General features: G+C 35.9%; 1 pseudogene; it reads right to left on the bottom strand.

The window, feature by feature from the left end:
- Positions 1-294: 294 nt before the first annotated feature.
- On the bottom strand, positions 295-418 carry LOC118657246 (annotated as a pseudogene).
- Between the last annotated feature and the right edge of the window lie 20,017 nt (positions 419-20,435).

The raw sequence follows: 20,435 nt of genomic DNA, 5'->3' as shown, positions 1-20,435 counted from the left end.
GATATAATGTAATTGTTATGGCAACATGAGTGGGTTTGTTTGTTGGTCGATTTGTTTTAATTGTATTTATTCATTGTTTCTTTTATCCGTTTACCTTGATTTCATTGGCTTTTGTTTTTTATTTTGTTTGGGAGTAATTGGGAGAGGGAAGCAGGTCTCATTTTTAATAAAATGTGTCTTTTTTTAAAGCAGCCATTATGAAATGTAGGTATTATCACAAGAATTATGGTTTTTTTCAGTTATTTTATATATGACAAAATGTTACTTTGTGTTGTTTTTTTGTTTGTCTTTTCCAGTGGAGAGCGCGGACACAGTTCCCCACTACCACAAACTATGCATCCAATTTCCCACATTTGGGGAAATCGCCCTGGGAAAACCACCTTCGTGATTATGGCAGCTCCCCTTCTGAGTTAAGTATTATATAGACAACATTGAATTGTAACTATCACACATTTGCTTATGACAACCCTGCCTGTTCCCTCTGATTTTTCTTCTTCACTATTCTTTTTAATTTTAATTTCTTTTATCAGCCCCACCCCCTACTCTTCTATTTTGTTGCTGTAATCGTTACTTAGTTGACTGATTTGCTTTGTGTAGCTACCCAAATTATTTTTATCAATTAAATCATAATAGATACCACATTAAGAACCTAGTAAGAATTCTTGTCACAGACAATTTGGGATAACAAAGGAGGTCTCCCGGAGGCTTAGATTGCAGGAGTTTTAAAGCCTGTTTACTTTTGAAGAAAAATAATAATATGTAGTCAGGTATAATGAGTTGGATAGTCTCAAACCACTGAAATGGATTTAAGGGTATAAGATGTTCACTTGTATCAAAGATTAATTTCCATCTGTGAACAGATGAAGTGGGGTCAATAGTAAGTAGACTAAATCAATTATGATAAAGGTACAACAGCACCTCACCCAAATCAGTGGAAAGCTCTAAAGGGAATATTTCCCCACACAGTATTCTACATCTGGTTGAAATGCCCAGATCTTTATACTCTACCTCACTCATCAACCAGATCCAGGCTGTTCCAAGGAAAGCATGACGATGGGCAAGGCAGCTCTCTGAAGCTGAGGGAACCCCTAAAGGAGCTGATACTTCGAGGCTTCCTGGTGACAGAACTCCCACAGATGGAAATAAATCCTTCCTGAAACAGGGACCTGGGTGGAGCCTCACTGTCTACAACATCAGAGAGGAGTAATTTGGAATATATCATAGACAGATGTTAGAGTATATACAATCTGGCTCAGTCCCAGGATATTGTTCCAAGTTTCATGATGAAGGAAGCTGTGAAACAAAGTGAAAATTAACTTTGAGTACCTAAAATAAGCTGTAATGTCTCCAAGGTCAGAATATCTCAGTAGACTCAAGTATTCATAGAAGAAAATCACACTGAACTTTAATTTCAGTAGAAACATAACATTAACTATAGTTCCTACATTAGTAGGATAATACTTATCCATTCAGCAAGAATTTATACATTTTTACTATCCCTCATACTTTGCTAGAGGTGATGTTAATGATAGAGGTGGTGGTAGAAACATAGTAAGTTTTACCCCCAGATAACTGCCCATGAATTACCTAATAGCTTACTGTTGTAATAATAAAAAATTCAAAAAGCTTTCACCATAAAAGTATATATTTTAGCCATATTAGGATAAGGGTATATGTCATGCTTTTTTAATTCATTCAGGAACTCACATTTTACCAACCCAAGGTCCTTCTGCCCAGTGCTGTTAGGTGAAGCAGAACAGAAACTTCATTATTTGATCAAGGAAGGGAAACAGGTGAGTTCATGCTCTAAGAGTCTAAGCCTTACACTCTAAGGGCACCTTCTCCCTGACTGGGGAGGAGCCTTCTGTATTGATAGGCCATGACATGTAGTGATTAAATCCTTTTAGGCATGCACTGTTCTTCTGTTGCACTCAGCCCTTTGCACTTGGTCCTTTTTTGCACAAGATGCCCATCAACATATTGGTCTTTGCATTGGGCACTATGGTCTTTGTGCTTCACCTTCTTAATTTTGCGGTAGGGGATCCTTTTCAGTTCCTATAAGGAAGCATAGCTCAGGACATCATTTGGGTATTGACAAACATAAGGGTCTTTTAGATGATAGCTCAGTGAGTATTTCTTCCTCTACATTGTTTGAATCCATTACATTAAGCCAATATAGCCAGAGGAAGGGAAAGGATGGTGAGTGGGTTCTTTCTAAAGACCTGGTCTAGAAGTGGCACTGATCATTTTACTCACATTCATTGACCATACCTCAGTCACAGATTCACACTGCACTGCATCAGAAACTGCAAAATGAATCCTGGCAGGGCTCCAGGAAAAATATGACAACTTGAGCACTGGTAAGCATTCGTAGCCTCTGCAATGACTTCTGAGATGAGTGAGAATTTAGGGAGGAACTTAAAAAAGCAGAACTGCTGGTGAGATAATTATATTGACTTAGAGTTCAAAGCAAGAAGAAGTTTGATTGTCATTCAAATCACCAAAGGACAGTTTGTGGCAGGAAGAACTACAAAATAAGAATAATGGGTTGCACTTTTGCTCTATTAAGCAATTATCCCAGGAATCATTTAAAAGTTACCTAAGGGAAAATCTCAACAATTTGTCATTCAAATTTTTCTTTTCTTTTAAAGTACACAATGTCAGATCTATTAAGAATTTGCAATAGTTCTACTTGTTGAATCATGAACTTCTTGTACTTAGAGAAGATTAGTGTGCATATTATATAATGCTCTATGCAGATTCAACAATTATTGAAATGTGGTATGATGGATTACGATCATTATTTTATTTGAAGCCAAAATAAGTACTTCCAAACTATTGTCAAGTGTCAGAAAAAGTTATGTGTTGACATGCTGTTGTCGTTCAGTGGAATTTAAATTTTTACTGAGGTTAGGATGGGGAGAAAGGACTGTATCCAAATTATCTATACAACTGTAAGCCTACTTTTGCCCCACTCTGTATATGAAATGACTTCACAGTTATGAACCATTAGCATTACTTGAGGATAGAGAATGCTAAAAGTGAAAAAAAATTGCTGTGACTAAAATAGAAAAATAAATTCTAGTCTTAGGTTCTACATGCACCCACCATACTGCTACTGTATGACAATGCTTTGTGATGAACAAAGTCACAAGAAGAAAAATATACATGGAAAGCAAAGGGTGGATGCCAGTTAAGGAACCAAGGGAGAGTTGGGAAAACATCAAGAAAGATCAAATCCACTGTAAATCTGATAATTCAAAATAAGCAACTGAGGAGTTATGAAAATGGAGTAAGAAAGGGGTTCCAATTCAGGATAATTTAATGGATCTAACAACACATAAAGGTTTAAGCAGACTATTTAAGGCATAGACTTAGTTTAAATGAGCAAGCCTGGTTTAAAAGGACTCACTTCCAAATACATAGCTTCTGATGGAGACAAAAGGCAAAAAAAGAAGAAATAATCACATTTTGGAAATTGGGTGATAAAGAGGAAAAGAAAAAGTAGAAATTTTAATATCTTGGAAAGCAAAAGAGAACTGTAAAAATATAGAACTCAAAACTGCTTTGCGACCAGCAAAATAACGGGACAAAAACCCTTGCTATATTCTTAGACTATGATACACTAACAGGAAAGGATACCTTTAAATTAGAAATCTGAAAAATACCCCAATGTTATAAAAGTAGAAAAAGCTAAAGTTTATAGACAATTATTGCAGTAAATCAGGAAGCAAAATTTCACAAAAATCAATTGGTGAAAATTTCCCCCTGCAAAATAGAGACAAAGAAGCATCAAACAGACTATCAAACTTCAGCTGGAAGGCAGGGGAGGGTTGGAGGGGAGAGTAAGAGATCAACCACAGGACTTGTATGCATGCATATAAGCATAACCAATGGACACAGACACGAGGGGGATGAGGGCATGCGCTTGGGCGGACAGGGGAAGCGGGGGAGGTCAATGGGGGAAAAAGGAGACATATGTACTACTATTTGTAAGACTTTAAACAATAAATAAAATAAATAAATACAAATTAAACACAAAAATAAAATAGTAAAGCAGAAATAAACTGTAATTCTATACTCCAAATAGAATTAAATATATTCAAACAAACATTTGAGGAAATGTTAAATGTTTCTTGAGTCATAGTTTCAAAAACTATGAACAGAAATGTACAAGAAAACTGGGAGAAATTAAAGGAGTTGATTGAAATCTGAAAAGTAATGAAAGAAGACAAAATTATTTCAGAAATAAAGAATAAAAAGTGACCAGGTACTCAAGGGAAAATAGACACATAAAAATTTACTAAGGAACTTTGAAAAAGGCAAGAAATTAACCAAGAGAATGTAAATGGCAGAAAGAATAAACATGGCAAGAGATAAAGTTGTAGAATTAGAAGACAGACAAAAAAAGGAATAGTATTTGTATCATTAAAGTTCATGAAGTAGAAAAACAAAACAATGGAAGAGAATATTCAAAACCATAATCTAATAAATTATTTCAGAAATAGAAAAAATCCTGAATCTACACACTGAAAGAGCTTACTAGATATCTGGGAAAGTTAACCCAGAATGATCAATGACAAAATATATCTTAAAAAAAATTAGAATTCAAATATAAAAATTTAATTCTCAAAGTCACCAGACAAAATTTTGAAATGAGTTACAACTAAAAAAATAATAAAATTCTAGCTTCAGACCTTTCAAAATCAATCTAGAAGTCAAGCAACAATCAAGCAGCATTTTAAAAAATTACAATGAAAGTGCTGAACATGTATATCTAGCTAAGCTATTTTTTAAATATCTAGGTAGTAGGAAAAGCATTAAAAACATGGTCCAACACACTAGAAGTTAAGAAATTCTGCATCCATCATCCCTTCTTGAGGAATCTTACATTAGAGGATGAGCTTCATCCGACCAATCAATGACTAGGAAAAGAATAGCAAATGCAATGATGGTAAATTTTTATTTAACCCTGGTAGATAAAGGCTTTCTAACTTTGACTCAAAATCTAGAGGCACAACAGGGGGGTGAGGGCAGGAGTGGGTGGGATGGGGGTAAAGTGGGGATAAGGACACATATGTAATAACTTAATAAAAAAAAGAAAAAAAAAGAAAACCAAAATTAAAAAAATAAAAGGAGAATAAACTCTTAGTTTTGCATTAAAAACATCTAGAGGCAATAAAATTATAGGTAGGAGACTATCCTGAAGATATAGCTTTAGTTATTTGTAAATATATATTCCTAAAGTTATTAAATATTACATTGTTTGTCACTGTGGTTGAAAAATCTATGGTACTTCTACAGAGCGGAGCACTATGCAGCTGTTAAAAAGAATGAGGGGGATATCTACTGGCTGACAGTTGAGTGATATCTAGAACATACAGGTAAATAAAAATACAAAATCCCCAAAGAGTATCCATGTTATGTTACACCTCATACAGAAAAAAGAGGATATAAGAATATATACACATATGTGCTCACTGATTACCCACAGGGAACATGGCCAAATGGTGGTAAAAGGCAAGAGTGGGAAAGGGACAGCAGAGGTGAGGAGTAAGTGATCCTTCTCTGAGATTAACTGTTTCATAACTCTAACTCTTAGAAATATAGCCGTTTTACATACCTTTCACTTCCCCCCAAATAAACAATATTAACAGTATAACATATAACAGCATAAGTGTACTGAAGAAAACATGAGACAAACCCAAATTGAAGGAACTTCTATGAAACAGTAGATAAATACCCTTCAAAGGTGTCAAGATCTTGAAAGACATATATCCTATATAATAAAGAGCTAATATGCTAATGAGACTGGACAGTGGAACGATCTTCGGGAATGACCAGTGGGCAGGGGGCGGGGCTGAGAGGCAGCCGGGGCCACGAGAACCTATTCGTGCATGAATTTCATGCATCAGGCCTCTAGTCTTACCTACTAATAGACAAACATGTAAATTAACCATCCCTCTGCTACATTCACCAGCCAATCAGGAGTGTATGCAAATTAATCCAACAAAGATGGTGGTTAATTTGCATATGTAGGGGTGAAGTGGCGGAGCAAAGACTGAAGGCTCTCTCCGGAGCCGTGGAGACTGAAGGCTCCGTCCAGAGCAAAGGCCTGGGTCCCGGGAGCCGGAGGAAAACTGGTGCTGGCAGCCAGCGGAAGGGAAGGCCTATTGCTTGAATCTCTTCATGCAACAGGCCTCTAGTAATTATATAAAGGGTAACATTAGAGGAAGCTAGACAAAGTATATACAGGAACCTTCTTACCAACTTTGCAACTTTTCTTTAAGTACAAATTTAGTTTAAATAAGTTTCTAAAACAAAAGAGAGATGGATGTCTGAGATGTGGAATTAGAATTTCATTTTTTCAGCAGTAGAATTAAAATAAAGTATAGCTTTTGGATGGCCCTAATTAAGGGTATTTTTCAATTTGATAAGTAAATGATTAGTAAATAATTTTTTAAAAGAGAATATAATTAATAAAGGGCCAAGTGGACAGAGTTGGTAAATGCTCAGTAATGCAAAGATGACCGCCTATTAAAAATCAAATAAGATCTATACTAATAAAAGGGAAATATGCTAATTAGGGCAGACAAAGCCATAGCAGCTGCAAGGCCCTGGGCTCAGGCAGCCATGGGGCTTGCAGCTGCTGCAGCTGGCAGTGGCAGCAGTAGCGGGGTGATGGAGGCGGCGCCTTCCCCTGATCAGCCTGGTCATCTCCTACAGAGGGAGGCCAGACTGAGGCTTAGGCCTGCTCCCCATCAGTAGGATATCCCTTGAGGGCTCCTGGACTGTGAGAGGGGTCAGGCTGGGCTGAAGGACCTCCCCCCCCTCCCCCCAGTGCACAAATTTTCATACACCAGGCCTCTAGTAATAAAATAAAATAGAATGGATAGTATTATTCCCTGTGAATAATTATTCACCATATATCATTATACAGAGCTAGACAGTGATACATTTTCAATAATTGATAGAATATTATTTTAAAATTTAGTCCTGACTATTCAATAGGAATGAAATAAATAAACATAATCAGAGAAATATAATCATAATTCACAATTTTGAATTGTGAAATTGTGTTTGTAATAAGAAAACACCCAAGAATTTTAATTTTAATAGTGTAGTTTTGGGTCCAGTCAAAGTAAGATGACTTTGTAAAGGAACTATGTTTTTGTAAATCATTAAAGTTACCTAAATACAAGATTGTTTTCAGTATTTTATTTCAAAAACTTAATTTTCCCTTTCTTGAGCACAGATTTTTAGGGAGTATATCAGAGTGAATTAAGGATTCATCAAGTTAATCAGTATTGCAATGGACTAAATATTTATGACCCCCAAATTTCCTATTATAAGACCATAACAGTCATGTGATAGAATTTGGATGTGGGGTTTTTGGAAGTTAATGAGGTCATGAGAGTGGAGCCCACATGAATGGAATTAGTGCCCTTGAGAAGAGACCTGAGAGCTAACTAGCTCTCTTTGCACCATCTGAGGACAAAGCAAGAAGAAGTCCTCTGTAGACAAGGTTGAAGGCACTCTCTTAGAACACTCTCACATGGTGGCACCTTCATCTCCAGCTTCTACAATGTGAGAAATAAATGTTTATTGTTTAAGTCATCCAGTATATGGCAATTTGTTATAGCAGCCTGAACTAAGGTCAGCTTTTATTTTATATGGAGCATTTCAAACCATGCACACTTAAAAGGTATGTTCAGATGGAGATGGAGCAAGGGAAATTCTAACTAGCAAAAATAATCATGGATGTTTCAATGTTTTAAATCTTTTTACACCTTAATTTTACTGAAATATGATCAAACTACAACTGTAGTTCTAAAATATATTGCTTTTTTTTTTCTTTCCCTCCCTGGTTAGGACATATTTTATTTCACTGAGTAATGCCTGGATGCTGAATGTAACAGACATGACAGAAAAGTAGCAAATCTGGAGTATAATGAACCAACTAAGTTGTGGAAATCAAGGACATTCGATTACTTTGGACCTCACACACACAAACAACAACATAAACCTCTGAGCATTAGAATCAGTCTGGGGAGTGGTTTGTCACCAAAGTTATTGCATCGTTCCATGTTCTCTAAAGTACAGAGCTTTAGTCTGTCTCTGTTTCAGTTTATTTGCAGGAGGTGGACATCATACTTCCAGAAAACTCTGGTTGGTATGAGAGGTATAAATTTGACATCCCCGTCTTTCATCTGAATGGCCAGTTTCTGATGATGCATGGAGTAAACATCTCAAAACTTGACAAACAGCTTCAGAAACGTGAGCAGCGAGGTTTTGGAGGCTGATCACTATCCCAAAAATATAAAATATATTGCTTTTCACAATCTAAGCTTCCACTGGTTAAAAAAAAATATCACAAACCAGTATATACAAAGGGAGATATATTCATTTCTGCTACATCGAAAATCAAGTTTTTATAGAAAAGAAAAACAGAGGTGGGTTTTTTATTGTTGCCTTTAAATATATTAGCAAAATGAAAGAATGATATATTTTCTTTCATGCATGTCTAAAGCTAATAATGAACTGTAGATATATAAATATATAGTAACAAAAAAATAAGACCACATACTATTAATTCAGAATCATAATCATTAACATGAAAAGGAAGCTCTAAACCCCATGAATTTCATCACAAGGATAAGTCTAGGACCAGAATTTTTAGAAGACACACACACTTTATTAAGACACTCAAGTATATTACTTAGCATCATCATTTTAGCATTGATTCTAACTTCATGATTTGAGTCAGTCTGTGGTTTGACGATAATAGCACATCTCATCTGAGAGCTGCTTTTCATTTTGTCTTTGTGGTTTGGAAGGTTCCACTTCCGAAAATCAAATCTCTCTCTTTCTGCATGAAGTGTTCAATTACCTTAGCTAAAAACGTTCCTCCCAAATGTGTCACTGAGGTGGCTGCATCACTTAGAGACCTTTTCTTGATTCTATTGTATATGACATCTCCTTCTCCGCACCACATGCCCTTGCTCCTGCCTAACTTCTTCATCAAGTGCTCTTCACTCCCGCAGAGAGCTCTGCAGAGTCTAAGGCAGCTATGCAGAGGAAAAGGTTGCCTGCTGCTCTAAGGACATCATTATCATCCCTCCCTTCTTTTAGAAACCGACTTTATCTTGGGGAGAAAGAATCAAACACACAGAGTTTACAGCCTCATGTTCACACAACCTGAAACTTACACATACAGTCCAGCACAATGAATGTAATATGCAATTTCCTTTCATGTCTAAAAGGCTGTTTTTTATACTGATTCCATGTCATATTTTGGGTGCTCTTATTTTTCTAATCCTGTAAATAATATTGAGGTGGAGGTTGGAATGACTTGAAATACTAACATTCCAAATATTTATAAATAAAGGTTATATGGGCTTCCATTGTGTTTCATAATGTTGGATCATAGATTATCTTGATGCATTTGAAAATCACATTTCTGTAGAGTTACATGGCTTAAAAAACACATTTCTGTAAAGTTAAATTTCTTAAAAATGACATTTGCTTGGTGCAGTAAATCACCTGATAACTTGTGGCAAGTCAGGTTTACTCTAATACCCTAATTAGAATAAGATGTTAAATATCCAGTAGTTTAAACAGGACACTTGAATTCTATTTTTTGACTAAAGGCATCATTTTTGGTTATAAAGATAACAGTCATTTGTCCTTCCATACAAAACTGAAGGCTAAATATAAGATGAAAAGAATTAAATAAAACAGACCAAAAGACCCATGAACTCAAATACATTTCCATGAACTGAAATACATTTACTGGATTAAATATTGAGCTTCTTTGCTTTAAGTAATCTATTTCATATTTGTTAATCCTCCAGCTTAATTCTCAATAAGTAAATTTGTCAGGCAATTATATAAAGTTGGTTAAATTTTCTGCTTACGAAAAGAACTTATTATGTTTCTCCCACATCTAAATTTCTAGAACTAATTCTTTTCTCATCTTATTTCTTGATAGCATATTAAAATGTTTTATACAATTTGCAAATATTTAACAAATGTTTACCTCAAAATAAAATTATTTATCTTTTTTAAAATTTTATTTAGCTTGATAAATTTTAGAAAAAAAGACTTATGTAAAGACTAATAGCCAATATATTACTTAAAAAGATAGTTCTGAAATTTAAAACACGACTCAAAGCATCCATTATTCTAATTTGAAATAGTGAACAAGTCCAACCCTCTACACTTACTCTGCCTTTAAGTCTGCATAATGACTCACATGATTTCACATGAACTAGAACAAGACGGCAGAACTGTCTATGGAGGTCTCCAAGTTCTTTCTTCTTTCCTTTGTTTCTCCTTCTGCTCCTTCTGACATGTCATGATTGATGTGTTTTTCATTCTCGTTTACAAAATGAACTCTTTGCTTGGCTAGACCGGTATTTTTTCAGGTGATTGAGTCAGAATTTATTTTTGGTACAACCAGTGTCCCTTTTCATATAAAAATGTAAATATTTTGGAGTATAAGGAATAAATTGTTAAAGTTAATGTATTTTTGGTTGAAGAAAAATCTAGCATTCCAAGACCACTAAAGTAGACTGCTATAAATTTCTATATAGCTACATTAGGGTCAGTTTAGCAAATGCTCCCAAGAAATACAAATATTTTGGGTAATTCTTAATAATTGTTATAAAGCAAAGACAAAAGTCCAAATGACATGTCTGCTTCTAAATAAAAGGAAGAAAAAAAAACAACACAGGTACTTTTCTTGAAAAAAATTTTCCAAATTGCTGCTAACTTAAGGAAAAGGAAATACTGCCGTAATTTTCTTCTTTTTATGAAAAACTGATATTCTGCAACTTGATAGTAATTGCAAAAGTAAAATGGAAAATGTCTTGCTAAAAAATACTTTAAAAAGCTATAATCCCACCAGGCTGGTGTGGCTCAGTGGTTGAGTGTTGACCTATGAACCAGGAGGTCACAGTTAATCCCCAGTAGGGCACATGCCTGGGTTGTGGGCTTCAGCCCCAGTGGGGAGCATGCAGGAAGCAGTCAATCAATGATTCTTTCTCACGATTGATATTTCTATGTCTCTCTTCCTCTCCCTTCCTCTTTGAAACATATATATATATATTTATTTAAAAAGTTAAAAAATATATAAATGTGTAGATATGTAGAAAAGATAGAACAGACATCCCAGATAATTAAGGGATTTAGAAGCAGAGAGAAGTTGAGCCCCATTGTCCACATAATGCCTAGAAAATGAATTCAACCTCACAGGACCTTCCTGAGTCCAATACAGAAATGGCCTGTGAGCCTGAGTTAGCATCCTGGAGCTTCCACTCATTCTGACATGGTACTGAGGAAAGTGGAACTTCTAGAGGAGTGGAATGCCTTTGCCTTTTTCTGGAGTAGCATAAAAGGGACAAAGTTCTTTACAGACAACCGTATCAGCTTTTTCATAACCATAAAGAAGTACAGAAAGGGGCTCAGAAATAGCAGAGAAAGCCAGATTTCAATCTGTCCTGAAGTCAACAGGTACAACATCTAAGTTCCCAGAATAAACTGACACTGGAAGCCAGTGGGAGGATGCACAGCCCAGGGCATGTTAGTTTTGCTATCTGATGATAATGATTGTATATATCCCTTAACATAAGAAAGTTATGTCGTTATATCACTCTGAAGGAGCTTAACCACAACTATCCAGGAATGAAAATAGAACTGAATTAACTGAGAGCTAATTTTGTTATAATACAATGTCATTTCCAAAATAGACACTAGGTTAATGATTACAAAAGAAAAGATTTATACATCTTATACACCTGAGATTGTAGCCTTAAATTTTCTACATGTTACATGTTTTAAAAAGTGTTTTATATTTCAGGCAAAACCACAGCTAAACATAAAACTCATTATTTTTTAATATTCCTTAGATACAAACTCATGTAATACTTAACTTCAGTAAAGGTGTCTTTGCAACCTGTTTGCAGATATGTGGCTTGTTTGTTTGTTTGTTGTTATTGGGTTTGTTTTTTTAATTGTTGCTTGCTCTGTTTTGGTTAGAGGTGTCAGAAAACTATATCAACTTATAGGGCCAGAAGGTAACATCCATTAACTCTAGTCCCATACTCCAACATACTTATCAACGTAGAAACTAGTGCTTTTTCTCCTGATAAAACACATGAAGCTCTTTAAACTGTAAGCCATCGAATGTCTTTTAGAAATAAGTAAAAAACAGATTACCAACACAGATTATCACCAGGAGAGAGACTCCCATTTGTATGTAACCCCCTTAAGTTTAGTCTCTTTTCTGGTCTTTTTCCTTCTGCCTTTGCTGCTCATTGAGCCTGGTGAATTTGTCTAAGCCGGTCTTAAGAAAGAATATGAGCACATGTTATGCTTTATGAAGGACTTCCATCAGCTGACGGCACGAACTTAGGTTTCTAAATTTGCAACCACCTAAAAGCCCATAGGAACATTTGGGTGAGTGGGATCCTTTAACGTGCTTTCACAGTGCAACATACTGATCTTTCAACAGAAACCTACACCTGAAACTTCTATGACCCTATTAACCAAGGTCACGCCAATCAATTAAAACAAAGACAGAAACAAAAAAACCTCGTCTTCAAGCTGCACGGGACATTTAACTCGCTACTTAATTTTTCTCATAAGGAAAAAGTCATTAGTAAAGATGTAGTCCTTTACCTTTAAAATGTCCTATGTAGGAGCTGATCATTGCTTGGATGCACATCTACGCTGTTCAACTGCAGTCTTTGAATTAGCAGGAAGACGTTTGTTTCTTTGTTTTCTTATTATTTTGTTAGGTTGTATTCTTTCGACGATGACAAGGATGACGAGACCTCAGTTCTTGTCTTCTTGAAGGAAATATTTCACTCAAGAGACAAAGTGCAGCAAAGCAAGCCAGAATTTGTGGGCAGCAGCAAAAACACACTTAGGGCAATGAAACAAGGAAGGGCGTAAAAGAAGCAGCATGAGAGCCTAGGCTGGGCTGCTCTAGCTCACTGGGAAGTCAGAGAAAAGGGGGCCTTGGAGACAGGTGCAGGGGGTTAGCCCCAGACGAGCTGCCACTGCCCATCGCTCCCCTGGTTGTAAGTCTCGTGGGGTCCCTTAGAGTTTAGGGGATATGTGTCTGTGGGGGAAGAGGAGAGGAAAGGTAACAGCAAGGGCACGCTCCACTAGGGGAGAGCACACCCAGGCCCTTTGTGTTAAGGGTATTTATCTCTCTCTGGCATGTGGGCGTCTTAGGGGAGGTCTCAGGGGCGGTCTCAATAGAATGTTCATCAGCTGTGCTCTTTCAGGGTCCTGGTCTCCACTGATTGGTCAGCACAAGGGCCGGGGTCATTAGTCAATTCAGCTGGTAGTGAGGCAGCTATGGAGTTAATAGTCTGGTGCTGTTGCTTTTTTTGGGCCTGGAGCTGAAATACAACTGAGATCTAGATGTTATCTTTAGGGAAGAAAAGGTCAGGGGGTCTAAACCACATGACCAGTGATGAACTAGGAGAGGAAAGGTTATCCTGGGGGCAGGGTTCTTGTTTTCCCAATTTTGCCCCTTGGTAGGCATCCAGGGCTTCCCCCACTGGACCTCTGTACCTGGCCATAATCCTTGTACAGCTCATGTCTGTCTAACTGCCTATGACAAATCCTCTATTTTTTTGATATAAAAATTACATATTTTCTATTAGTTATCAGCCTATATTAATATGGCATGTCCTTGAATTCATAAATTCATAAAAAAGCATAACTTTGATCCTATTCAGATTATTGTCATTTCTGTTGTTGCAAGGCCAGATGGTAGCAGACGACAATGAATGAATCTTTGTTTGCTTGGAGGAACAAATACAAAACTAACTGAAAGTCAACTTTTCTTAAATTAATCCAATATATCACATCAATGTTAGATTCTCCCAGATATGAAATTCTAACATTTTGACTCATTCTTCTCTTTAAAACATTCATTTATAGACTAGATTTCATGGCATTTTGAACAAAAGAAATTCAAGTGTATGCCATTATGTGATCCTAGACTATGTAGGTCGCACATATAAAAGGATCATCAAAACAGATTTACTGAAAATGTGGTGGGGGACTGCCCACCAATACATGCACATTGCCACTGACCTAGTCATTAGTTTCAGCAACTAAGTTTGAAGGTCAAGCCTTCCAACGTATTCAGTATTATTTCCTCCATCTTAAGAAATTATTATGTTTGTACTTAGGGATTTGAGTTTGATTAAAAATCCAAACAATGGAAAACGTAAGTAAAAGAAAAAAAAAATAATCATCCTCTGAACAACTCTTTCCTCATTCATTGCTGTCTGACTCATCTAGGATGAAGAAGAAAGGACAAATGACAGTGAGAGAATGAAGTGATTGAGGATGATGAAAAATAATCAGAAACGGAAGAGTAAAACTTAATATTCCAATAATTTTAATAGGGAGAAAATAACCTCCATACTTATCATTAAACCTGTGCTTGGTAGTAAATTAAGGAAACATATTTAAATATAGGTTTTGCGAGTGTTTTTAGAAAATTAATGTGAGTGACATCAAATGTAAAAGGCTTAGTATTTGTTTTTTTGTTGTTGGTTTTTTTATTGCCTGCGTACATTTTGTCTCACCACAAAGAGCCTTCTTTCCCTTCCTGGAATTGTCTTCCCTAACTGAAGCGACCAAACATCCACATCTCTTTCTCTCTCCCTCCTCCATCCCCCTGCCCCACAACAAACACAGGAGAATAGATAGTGTGGTAACTAGTCCTGTAGGGACCCTATCTTAGGAATCCCTATTGGCAAATGGGAGGTAAATTAACTTACATGGGGACTTACATGGGAGAGAGAGACTAGTCTAAGTCTGAATTTACCCATATCCAGCCAATTTCTTGGACTCATGGGTAATTGAAGTCCATAAAATTTCTAAATAGCTTTTTAGCTTATTTTAGGTAAGCTTTTCTCCTTTCTACTGAAAGATTCCTATCCAAAGGAAAGTGAACATCATTGACTTAGTATAGGAAATGTATTTGGGCATTTTATCTGTTTGAGAAATATAATTTGATGATAAATATTTTAAAATTACACTAAGAGCCTTGGCTCCCAGCGAGTTAGTCACTAAACAGAGATAAAGGGGATGAATAAGGGAGCAAGCTGGAAATCAAGCTCAGTTTTAACTGTCCCAGAGCCTAGGATTTTCCAATTATAACCTTTTCTCTATAGAGGACTACTGGCCTTTATCCATGGGTAATAAGCTCATAGCTAGTTGGCCTCAACTTGTTAGATGAGCTAGAAGTGGAGTGACTCCAGGAATCTGAAAAACAAAGAAGATTATTTCCAAGCATTAATCAAGGCTTTGCAACAGACATCTTCATTATGTAATTTCAGAATAACAGACTCATGTCTCACACCCCAATACAATGCTAGGTTAGTCACATTTTTGTATACCTGCCCAATTGGCTTCCCCTTTGATGAACATGCTATAATACAGATAATGAAGACAAGGTACTTAAAGTCACAAAGTGAGTAAAGTGATAGTTTTGAAAACAGAATATATATATATATATATCTCCTTATTCTCAGCCTAGCTGAGTTCCCCTAGGTCACATTGTTTCATCACTGTTTTAATATTCACACAACATTATGCTGATCACTTCCAGGTTCTGTTTGTTCCTTATTCTCCTTTCTCCTGCCTTTTTATGTTTTGTTTTGTTTTGTTTTTTTTTACAATTGCTTATGTCTTCATGCTGACAAAAGATGATACTGCAATAGTTTTTTCACTTGCACTTAGCTACATCTGTGATTTTTTAAAAATAAGATTTTCTGTAAACATCTTCTTTTCACAGAAAAAATCATCCTGGGAATTGTAGAAATAGGAAAACAAGAAATGCACCAAACAGAAACAGAATTAGCACTAATTGGATTTCTTTGCAAAGTTTCAGCGACGTCTGACTTTATTTCGGAAACTTCACACTTGATTTCAGAATAGAGTATTAATTATGTGATGAAGTGAATAAAACTCTAGGTACCCCTTAGAGAAGTTTCCCAAGGCCATCACTTTCTCAGCTGAGTAAATTTCTAATGTCATCATCCAGGGAAATAAGAGTTTCGACACAAGAATTGTGCCCCCAGGAATCACAATTATTAAGTCTGCCCTTCTCCTCTGTAGAACCTACCCACTTCACCATGTCTTTCTCTCCAGCAATCATGCAATGTTATTAAACTGGAAGTGAATCTCAAATTACAAATAGAAATTATCCAGCTACAAGCATTCCCTCTCACAGTATTCAGTTCAGGTTGGCACATATCCGCACATAATGGAGAGAGTGTTGGAAGAAAATCAGAAGACCTTGGCTTACATCCCAGTGCTAGTGCCTTCTAGTTTTGTGACCTTGGGCAAGTTATTTGGCCTCACTGGTTTACGGTTTCCACATTTTTAAAACAGGGAGTGATAAGCTGTACACTCTCACTGGTGTGAGGATTAAGTCTAATGTCTGTGTTTAAGCACTTTAGAAATGACCATCTTTCATACAAAAAGGGTGTGTAGTTTTAGTTGCTTCCCTCCCTCCTTTAGTTTCAAAAACTATGAAAAACACAGTTAAGTTATAGGATATATATAACCAACAAATACACAAAGAGACGACATTGGGGTGAAATTTGTTGTTGTTATTATAAGTTGATTAATTAAACTATATATTTAACCATCAGCTATCAAGCACCTACTGTGTTATTAATATAATAACATTGGACTCAAGAAGACAAGGGGTCCCAGAAATAAGTAAATTGACAATGCCAGCTAAGCACAATTTCATAGGCCGTGAAAGAGGATGCATAACATTACATAAGATACAGATGAAACTTCAAGTGATTTGAGCTGATAAAATGAGAAGGGAGTGAGGACTGATGAGACTGAAGAAGTAATAAGGCTCAGAATCACTTTATAAAACACTTTACTTATTTTTTTAATTCTTAAAATATGGTTTTATTGATTTTTAGAGAGAGAGGAAGGGAGAGGGATAGATAGAAACATCAGTGACAGTGACCTCTTGGTTCCTGGGTTGACACTCAACCTTTGAGCCACACTGACCAGGCTAAAACCTTTTATTTTTTTAATTAATTATATATGTTGATTTTTAGGGTGCAAATAATATTTAAAACATCATTCTCTTCTGAGTTCTTCAATGATTATGATGCCCATAGGAGGCACTTAACTCTTCTTTCTTTAATGCACCTGCCAAAAATCAACAAGCTAGTGTGAGATAAGCTAGTTTGTGGGAAGACATCTTTAGTACCCTAATATCTTCAAAATTGGGAATGCCTTGCTTTACATAGTGAGCAGTACTGTTTGGTACATATATTGCTTTCTTATTAAACCAACTGAAATAAAGGTTTGTTGTTTGTTTGCCTAATTAAAAATATATCTACATATCCAACTTCTGTTATAGTGGTCACTATAATTACATTTCAGCAGCTATAGAAAATCTCCACGTCTATATGTACATTTAAAATTACACAAAATTTTCAAGGGCTTTGTGTATGTGACATATAGAAAGTATACCTTATTTTTTTCTTTAATTTTTCAAATTAGATTACCATTTTATTACTTACCACTGTTTTTCTATTTATTTTATTCAGTATTCCATATTACTTCTGACTGACTTCTCTAAAACCATGAGGCTATTTCCATACACCACACAATCCCAAGTCTTTATCAGTGACCATAACCCTCCATGTGACTGTCCTCTGAGCAGCTCAGGTTCTGAGCCCATTGATGGTAAAACTCCCAGAACCAGAAAGCCCTCAAACTCTTTACTCTGGCTCTTTACATGTGAGGCACCTACACATTAAAGGTTGGTTGGGAAGGATCCTTCTCACTCCCTCTGGTCCCACGAAAAAACACTTTTATATGACCTAACATTGCGCTCTTTCTGCAGGGTGACCTGAGTGTGTTAATTACAAATGTCATGGAGCCTGGGATCCTGTAATCTATCCTGATGCCTAGACCATTTCTGTGAAAAATTAGCATCTCTAATTAGAACAATTCTGTAAAGGTACACAGCTGCCCTACTTGCACATGCTTGGAGAGATACAAACTCTCTTTTGTCTCATTTTTTTTACCTTGTTCTAGGGAGAGGTCAGCAAAATTTTCCTGTACGTGACCAGATAGTAAATATTTAAGACTTCGGAAGCTGTGTTTGTCACAAGTACTCAACTCTGCTGTTATTGCACAAAATCACCCGTAGACAATGCCTAAATGAAAATTCCAACAACCTAAGACTGTACAAGTAGTCTGAGACAGCAAACATTAATGAAAAATTTTCCAAAATTATTTTTCTCATAAAATACATAAAAATACCTACCCTCCTACATGTTGTGATCTAATTAAATCTATTCCTTAATGTAGTTAAAATAATACTCAAAAGCTTGAAAATAAAAGTCCTATCTTTTTGGAACCCTCATCCAATTTCCCATAGTTTACCAAATTTTGTTAGTCACCTCCATAACACTGTTTACACATCTTTTCACGATTGGTCAAATCATGTCTCTACATTACTGAAGATAAAGATATTATCACCCTTTCCAGTCCTGTTACTCTTTCTGCTTTCTTCCACATTCCAAGAGGGAGAGGGAGATCGAAACATCAATGATAAGAGAGAATCACTGATCTGCTTCAGTGTGGGGATCGAGGCCGCAATCTCGGCATGTGCCCTGACTGTGTCACCTCCTGGTTCATAGGTCAACACTCGGCCACTCCGGCTGGGCATAATTAACTGATTTTAAATGTTCAAAGCTAACTACATAAAATATATAATTTTAACTACACAAGTACTATTTGGTGCAAGTTTAGGTACCATTTTGTCATTTATTTTCTCTAAAGAAGTAATATAATATTCATGTAGGTTCTCATTTTTAATATAGTATGAGTAGTCTTTTAATTTAGCAGTCAGAAGTGGACTGTGACATCTATGCTAATATGTTAATTAGGATAATATGCTAATTAGACTGGATGTCTTCCAGACATCTTTCTGGACATTCTTCTAGACAAAGGTACGGTGGCAGGAGTTTGTTGTTTTCTTTGATTTTATTTTTGTGAAGTCTTCTATTTTTATGCTATCAGGGGAAAATCATCTTCACCTTCACATTTGATAAAGAAGGATACCTCTGAACTGTCTTCCCAGCATTTTCTATCTTGTCTGGAATAATAGGGTAACCCTCTAATTTTATTTTTTTTATTTTTATTGATTTCAGAGAGGAAGGGAGAGGGACAGATAGAAACATCAGTGATGAGAGATAATCATTGATTGACTGCCTCCTACACCCCCCCCACTGGGGATCAAACCTGCAACTGGGGCATGTGCTCTGACCTGAAATGGAATCCTGACCTGGTTCATAGGTCAACGTTCAACCAAGGAGCCACAGTGACTGGGCAACCCTCTGTTTTAAAGAATAAATGACAATTTACATATTTTCATCTACTTTGATAACTTATTTACTTCATAATTTTTAAGAAGTTTTCTATATGAGAATTACTGATAAATGGCTTTATGATATACCTACTGTATCATCTGCAAGCATTATGTTGGTTGAAATTTGAAATAGATCAATAAAGAAGACTTCTTAACATTTAATCATATATTTATACACTATTTCCATGAAAGTTGCTTTTTATAAAACGAGCAAGTCAGTTTTTTTAGCTCGATATCTAATAGTCATCTGATAATTTTTCTAGTTTAGTTAAGACACCTTTATGTAAATATATGCATATTGGCTAACGATAAGATGACATTCTATGAAAAGTAAGTTTCCAATACTTTGGGAAAAGACACTTTTACATAAACATTATGTTTTGATCACTAAAATGCCACATTCAATTATACTTTTTATTAGAAATGATTATAATATAGTGAACTAACCACATTCAATCCATTTGTCTTTGAAGAAGTCTTTGTTGTTTTTTGTTTGTTTGTTTATATATACTCACAAATAGTATTATTATTTTATAATCTTGAAACAATGGAAAGATGAGAAAAATATTATTTTCACTCTCAAAAATTAGTGCCCAGGAGATTTTTCAGAAAAAGAACAGGACAGCTTTCCATTTGTGGTATTAATGATCTTCAAGCCCAAGAATAGATCACAGAGAACAAAGGAGTGAAGAGGAGGACCCACTGCTGCTTTTCTATCTCTAGTTTAACATACTTCAAATCAGTCCTGAGATGGGCCTGCTGTACCGTTTGCTAACAGCCCTGAAAGGAATCATTGTAAGAAATGCACGATGCTGCATGATTAAATGACTTTGTTGACATTTTAGCATATCATGATCAGGTTTCAGTAAAAAGGGTATGTGTCTAGAAGATCTCATTGTAAAGTCTTGTAAATAGGTAATTAATCCAGATACACTTGCCTTTTCAAAAATGACTCTGGGAAGCTAAGCCTCAGGAGACACAGCAG

The sequence above is a fragment of the Myotis myotis genome, unplaced genomic scaffold (genome assembly GCF_014108235.1).
Source record: "Myotis myotis isolate mMyoMyo1 unplaced genomic scaffold, mMyoMyo1.p scaffold_m19_p_5, whole genome shotgun sequence".
In the NCBI taxonomy this organism is placed as follows: domain Eukaryota; kingdom Metazoa; phylum Chordata; class Mammalia; order Chiroptera; family Vespertilionidae; genus Myotis; species Myotis myotis.
Note: the sequence above shows the minus strand (reverse complement) of the source record. Positions and strands in the feature narration are given on the sequence as shown.